Source organism: Heterodontus francisci, unplaced genomic scaffold (assembly GCF_036365525.1).
Source record: "Heterodontus francisci isolate sHetFra1 unplaced genomic scaffold, sHetFra1.hap1 HAP1_SCAFFOLD_59, whole genome shotgun sequence".
In the NCBI taxonomy this organism is placed as follows: domain Eukaryota; kingdom Metazoa; phylum Chordata; class Chondrichthyes; order Heterodontiformes; family Heterodontidae; genus Heterodontus; species Heterodontus francisci.
In genome coordinates, this window is record NW_027140758.1 from 4,993,595 (window position 1) to 5,001,148 (window position 7,554).

The window sequence follows — 7,554 nt, forward strand, 5'->3', positions numbered from 1 at the left end:
GGCAATTCCACCAGGGTTATATTTTCTACCAAAACAATGACACAAGGGATACTTCACTTTTTTATTCATTCATTCATGCGATGTGGGCATCGCTGGCTCGGCCAGCATTTATTGCCCATCCCTAGTTGCCCATGAGAAGGTGGTGGTGAACTGCCTTCTTGAACCGCTGCAGTCCATCTGGGGTAGGTACACCCACAGTGCTGTGAGGAAGGGAGTTCCAGGATTTTGACCCAGCGACAGTGAAGGAACGGCGATATAGTTCCAAGTCAGGATGGTGTGTGGCTTGGAGGGGAACTTGCAGGTGGTGGTATCCCCTGCATTTGCTGCCCTTGCCCTTCTCGGTGGTAAAGGTCGCTGGGTTTGGAAGGTGCTGTCTAAGGAGTCTTGGTGCATTGCTGCAGTGCATCTTGTAGACGGTACACACTGCTGCCACTGTGTGCCAATGGTGGAGGGAGTGAATGTTTGTAGATGGGGTGCCAATCATGTGGGCTGCTTTGTCCTGGACGGTGTTGAGATTCTTGAGTTGGAATTGCACCCATCCAGGCAAGTGGAGAGTATTCCATCACACTCTTGACTTGTGCCTTGTGGATGGTGGACAGGCTTTGGGGAGTCAGGAGTCATGGTTGAGTGAGAGGAATATATCACACTTTGGGGCTTTTGTAAGAGGATTTATTGTTAAATCTGGGATTTGAGAGGAAGCTGCTTCATGGTTTACAGAACAAATTCAGCCCCTGGGGTGGAGCCAACAGCTGCACTGTAATTACTCGCCTCAGGATTCCAAGCCTCTGACCTGCTCTTGTAGTCACGTTATTTGTATGGCGACCCATGGTAACCTCCATGATGTTGATAGTGGGGGATTCAGTGATTGTAATGCTATTGAATGTCAAGGGGAGATAGTTAGATTCTCTCTTGTTGCAGATGGTCATTGCCTGGCACTTGCGTGGTGCGAATGTTACTTGCCACTTATCATCCCAAGCCTGTGAGACTGAAATAGCTCAGTTGGTAGTGTGTGAGACTGAAGATCCCTGGTTCAATCTGGGGTTTTGGCAGTTCTCCTTTATTCTGCATCGCCCTTTGGTTTTGACTCTTGAGCTGCACAATTTACACTGAAATTATTTCCCCAACTCTGAAGGTTGGATTGGAATAGAGAGATATCAAGGATGGGAAATATTTACATTGTCTGCTTTAGCTTATTCTCTATCTCCTTGTGTCCTTTTCCCCAGTTTTTGAATCTTTCGGGGTCGGGTGAACATTTGATTTGCTGCATTTGTCCCAAACTGAAGCCTTTTCCACATCTCTGGGCGGTCAGACTCACTCTGTCTGTTTTTGCTGCTCGTGACCATTAACGAGAACAGGCCACGAGTTCAATGTTTATCAGCAAACGGAAGATAACTGGAAAGAATTCTGTGTTACTCCAGACCAGTGACAAAGATGCAATGGATGTTATTCAAAATAAATTCCCTCTGACATTTTATGTAAACTTGTTTGCATCTAAAAGTTGGATTTTAAGTGTTGCAAAAATGTGTCAAATTAATGACTGACCATGTGACAGCGCACATGGGGATCAAATCCACAACCTTGTTGTTATCAACACTGCGTCCTAACCAACTGAACTAAGTGGCCTATAGACAGAGCCAGGTATGGGTTTGAGCCGCACGCTGGGCGGTTTGTGTTTTATTTCTCACACTGGGTGACAGAGCGATTGTACAAACAATGGACACATCACATCCCTGAAACATTGTTCTGATATAAAACAGTGTGAAATAAGAACTGAGCATGGAAATGGAACGGTACCAGAAATCAGGACTTTAATCTATTGAAGTTGATCTTGAAATTCAACCATTCACTGAACATTCCAATTGATCGAACTCTCTTCTGATATAAAATCCAGGAACTTGAGCTGCTGTAAAACATAACTGAGACTGACGTGATCTGAATACACAATCTTCTGATCTGTAGTCAGACGCGCTACCATTATGCCACTAGCTCACAAATAAAATAAAGTGTTTCATTCCTGACAGATTTACTTCTTGTTTCGATTCAGTGATTGAAATTAATTCAATCCTCATCTGATCTCCACTCTGTGAACGCCTGCTACCCGACCTGAACCCGTCGAGACCCGCGACCTGTGTCGGGTCCGGGTCATGTCGGGTCGCTCTTCCGGGTCTGGCTTTCGGGCTCAGGTCAGGTCGGGCCAGGTTCGGGTCGGGCTGGGTCCAGTTCGGGCTGTGTCCGGGTCGGAACAGACAGGAAGTATTACATTTTGCTCTTCTGGGAAGTTGAGTTTAGTAAGTGTCAAAAGTTGAAAAGCCAACCTGAGCTGGGAGTCCGGGACATCAAGGAGGGAAACTCTGAGTCTGCTCAGTGAGCAAGTGAGCATCTCAATGATGTCATTGCGCTCATGCTGCAGCTTCCTGTAGATCCGGAATCGGGAGGTAGGTAAAGTGAACATTCCGGTGGTCGGGTAAGGCTCGGGTCGGTTTGGGCGTGGGAATAAATGGAGATACTCGGGCCGGGTCGGGCTCGAGTCCAATGTGGTTCTGTCAGGTTCGGGTCGGGTTTTTTTTCCTGACCTGAGCAGGCCTTTACCGCTCTGTCAGTGCCTTATTTAAGCTATTACTTGGAGTTCTGTTTTACAGGGTCTCGGCTGTTTAAGTGTTTCCCAGACCCACTACTCTGATTAATCAGACATTTTGCTGCTAACTGCTGCTGCTACAATTGAAATGTAAAAAAGAATTTCCAGTGACCTGCAACCAATGGACAAATACATTTCAGAAAGATAAAGCTCATTCACCAATCCACAAATGTGTCTTTCTGCTTCTATTTATAAACAACTCCTTCTCTCCACTATGAGAACTATACAATCACTACAGTTATTTGAAAGTTAGTATAAGATGTTCCAGTTCATCAATTTTAAAACTGCAGCAGGTATTTTCCAGAAAACTTCTCTGTTGGAACCTCAGTCCCATTTAGATTGAAAGTGGACAATTAATGTATTCACTTGTTCATTGTGGACAGGTGTCTGACTTGGAATAAATCTCATTAACTTTCAATGAGGTGGCAGTATTTCTGTGCTCCCATTTTACACAGTCTGTCCTGTTCATGCACCATGCTTTTATTCTCCTCTCCCATTCTCCACAGGATACAGATTACAAGCATCATCAATCTAGCTGTTGAAAAGCATTGGAAGAATCTGGTCACACAGGTATTGAAACATTCATTATCTGCCATTTTACAAGTTGGTTGCTTTAAACACAATACAATGTGCAATCATCTTGAAAAGAGATTCCCTTCAATATCCAATACAAATTGAATTACAAACCTGACAGACAAACACAGGAGAACAAGTGACTAGTGAACACAAACCTCATGGTGCTCATTTTCAGATTTATTGCAGTCACTTACAAAACAAGTGAAAGAATATTACAGTGAAATGATTTGGAAAGTAGGGGTGACTTTTGTTGGTGCCTTTCTTTGCTCTGTTGGTGAAACTTTCTTGCACCTGACTCCTGTTCATGTCTCTGTTTCCTCTATTGAATGAGGAAGGAGGTATTTGATCAGAAATCAACTGGATTGTGTACCTTTGAGAGGGGATTTCAGCACCGTCAGGGCTGGAAACAGGAGTGAGTGAAAGACAATGTGTGGAGTTTGATTTTGTACAGAGGGAGAGCAAATCTAACAGGACTGTGAGATATTGGCCTGGATTTTGCAGCCCAATAGTGGTGAACTCTGAGACTTTCACTGCTATTGAGGGTCTGAACAGCAGTGCAATTGCCAGTACATGCACACACTAACACCAGCATCTGGAAGTTGTGGTGGTGAGAAATGTGCTTAGAAGGAGCCTCTGATCATAATCGCACCAGCCCACTCTTTAAAGTGACAGGGACCTGTAGTTCAGCAATTTGGGCTCATTGCCCACAACGTACCCTGATTTTTACCTGGGTTGGATTAGAGCCGGTACCAAAAGGCTCAGGGGTGCTCGGGAAGGACTTTTCTGTTGACACAACAGCTCCACTATTCCAGGAAGACACCGGCAGCAGCAGGGGTCAACTTTCAGAGGGAGTTCAGACATTTTAAATGTTGTATTTTGTTTCTTAATTGTATGTAACTTTTTAGCATCGCCTTATCAGAGTTCTTAAATTTACATCTGACTTTTTATGAACAAGATTGAAGTGCTTTTAAAAGATCTCTAAATATATATGACTTTTTATCGAGATTTATCTGGCTTCTTTGTAAAGACTCGAGTAAGATTGAAATGACTTTTAAAAACTACAGCTTATCCTTTAAAATCCTGCTTACATGTCGATGACATTGGAAGATGGCTCCAGAATAACTTAGACTATCTTTCTAACAGGTACTGCAACAGCTTCAGTCCTACTTTCTGCAAAAGCTGGTGAATTACAAAGAAACAATGTATTGAGCATTTTATAAACTGTTGATGCAGATGGGATTCAAACTAATACTTTAAAACAGAAGGAATTAATAATCCATCATCTTGACCTCTCAAACACTTCATCACCCAGCTTTGTGCCAGCAACCCATCACATGTCTTTTTTGCCTCTATGGAAATTTGGGCAGGATGGTCACCTTCAGCTCAGATCCTGACTGTGAATCCAGATGTGCAATGATGGAAATGTAGCTTCTTTTAGTAAATGACATTTCCATCACATCAGGTCATGGCCTGTTGGGAATGGAGTGGTGTGAAACATTTCCAGACCATGTCCAACACGTTTCTACTCAGTGTGAAAATCCACCACGGAAAGACTGGAACATACAATCATTTGATCACATCATGATTAACATCACTCAGACACCTGAACCATTAGGTCACTGACGAAGTCATGATGACTTCGAATTTCTCATGAAATGACAACTGAACTAACTGACTGGAAGAATTGCTTTAACTCCACGTGATCAGAGAGGCACAGCCTCAGACCGACTTGGCAGATGAATATTGATTGAATAATTTCTGTGTGAGGAATGTTCCAGCATCATAAACCAGGGGAACGTGCTGACTGAGCTGTGTCTTCATCTCTTCTGGGCAGTCGGACAGTTCACCCTTCATTCTGCTCTGATTCACTTTCCCAAAGCGGATCTACAGATTCTCAAATCTGGAGACGGGGTTTTCTTATTTTGTTCCTTTTGATTTTTCATGCTCCTGAATGATAATATATTCTAAACCTCGGATCAACCCTCCCCTTTGCGTCGTGTTATAGTCTTGGTTAAAAGAGACACAAAATGGCACAAACACTCTGAAACATACAACACGGTCACACTTTCCTTCAGTGAGTTTAATGTTGAGCTGTTTTCCAGGTTAAATGCAACTGCAAACACATTGCTCTCAAAGAAATTGTAGGGGATTGAGTTGCCGTTGTAATATTAGCACTGGACATCTGTACGAGCAGGAACAGCCATTTCAAACTCACATCCTTCACAAAGGCAACCACTGAGCTGTTTTCTTTTGTGAATGAAATTCATAAGAAAAGTTAAAGTTCACAAGAAAATGGATGTAAATGATTGATAGCTAAACTTTTGAAGCAAGGATATGAATCCAAGATTTTCTGATTAGAAGACAAACACTCGAACCAATTAAGCTACTGAGCCAGATCACAAGTGCTGTGACAACTAAGGGCAGAGGAGGGAACTCTTTATTCTCATCCCACTTCTCCACAGGTCACAACATCTATGTGAACTTTTCCCACATACTGATACAGTCAATCATGTACTCTATTTTTCCCAGAATAGAAGACACTGACCAGGTTTCTTTAATGAACAACAAAATTATCCATTTATTGTCGAACAAGTTTTAACTAGTCATGAAGTAAAGCATAAACACACAGGTGGAAATTTTAAAAGTTCCTTTTTCACCTTTGCCAACTTTTAAAGTCCTTTTTTTTATCTTCGAGCCACATGCACACACACACACACACACACACCGGATAGCTGAAAAAATAAAAGGGATTTTTAAAAAAATTCAGCACTCTGTTACAGACAAAAACAACCTCTTGGGCTGTTTATTTGCTCATTTTTGAAGAAATCATCAGATGAGATATGTTGCTCCAAAACTGGAATACAGTCTAACTTCCGAGTATACGTAGACTGGTCACTAGGGTATTTTAGAACAGTTCTTTTCAGAAGGCATTGAGAATTAATTTTAGCAGGCCTTCTTCAAAGACATGCGACAAGATGAATTAACTCAGTGGACTTCTCAGGGTCTTTTAAAGATTTTCTGGAAAACAAACTGGGTTGTGGTCTTCTCTCCTTCGTTGACGATTCTTCAGGCTAACTTTATCAGCTGCTCACTCCAGCAGGTAAAACACACTGACTGCTACAACCAAAGGTTGTGAGTTTTCTGCTGTCTAAGGTTTGCGCTGCTGCTGCCAAGCTTGTCCAATCAAGGGGCATGACTGACTTCTCTGTCCACATTTCTCCCTGTTACCAGGGTTTCTGTTCTATACTTAACTTGAATCATGTGACAACCAGTAAACATAGTTGCCAAATTGGTTATTTTGGTGCCCTCTTGAAAAAGAACTGGTCCTACACTTATTCAGTTTGATTATGAGTTCTTCAAAAAATATTTTAACAAAAGAAACAGAATCCCTTCCATAACATCATGTACTTTCGCTGAGCTACAGGTTATTGCAAGTCTCTCTGGCAGTGTTTATTTTAGGTGATTTTGTACTCAGGTTCTTTTGGAATCCATGTGTTTGCAGATCTTTGTGAGTGAGAGATGTGGTAATATGTTTAAAGGATTTCCCTGTAAATTATTCATATCTCCATCTTTCCCCGAACTTTGTACAACCACATTAATATGGGAATCACACACATCAGGCCGTCAAACCTGTCCGCCAAACATTGAAAGGTGACAGTGTTTATTGTGACGGGGTTCCATTTACGAAGACACATCTTGATGATTCACACATGTAAAAATTTGTATATTCTGTTCATGACATAATGACATAAATAAACATTTCCTTGCACTTGCCATGCTTGTTGAACATTTTCTCTGCTGATGCCCCCTGAATATATTAGAGAACATGGTGACGAGGTTGAGATAAAAGTCTGTAAATATAGGCAGAAAACAGCAGCAGGGACTGCAGTGAACAAGATTTACGTGACATATTTGTGCTTATATTGGTGGGTGAAATAAGATACTAAACACACAAAATCCTACATTTGAGCTTGCGTAAAAGATTGCTCTGTCGATGGAGATAGCATCAAAGAATGCTCAGGAATTTTGTCCTATGCCAGTGACCGTAACACATTTCAGGGGAACTTAAAAAAAATGGTAAAATGGGCTTTCACATAACAGATGAAATTTTACACAGAGAAGTGTGAAGTGATACAATTTGGAAGGTAGAATGCCATATAAATGAAAGGTTACAATTCTAAACTGGGTGCAGGAGCAGAGAGACAATGTACACCAATGTTAGAAGGATTGAAAAGGTTGCTTGGAGCAAACAGGACACTTGGCTTTATTAATAGAGGCATAGAGTAAAAACATATAAATTATGCTAAACCTTTATAAAATACTGGGAATGAATGGCCTCTTCC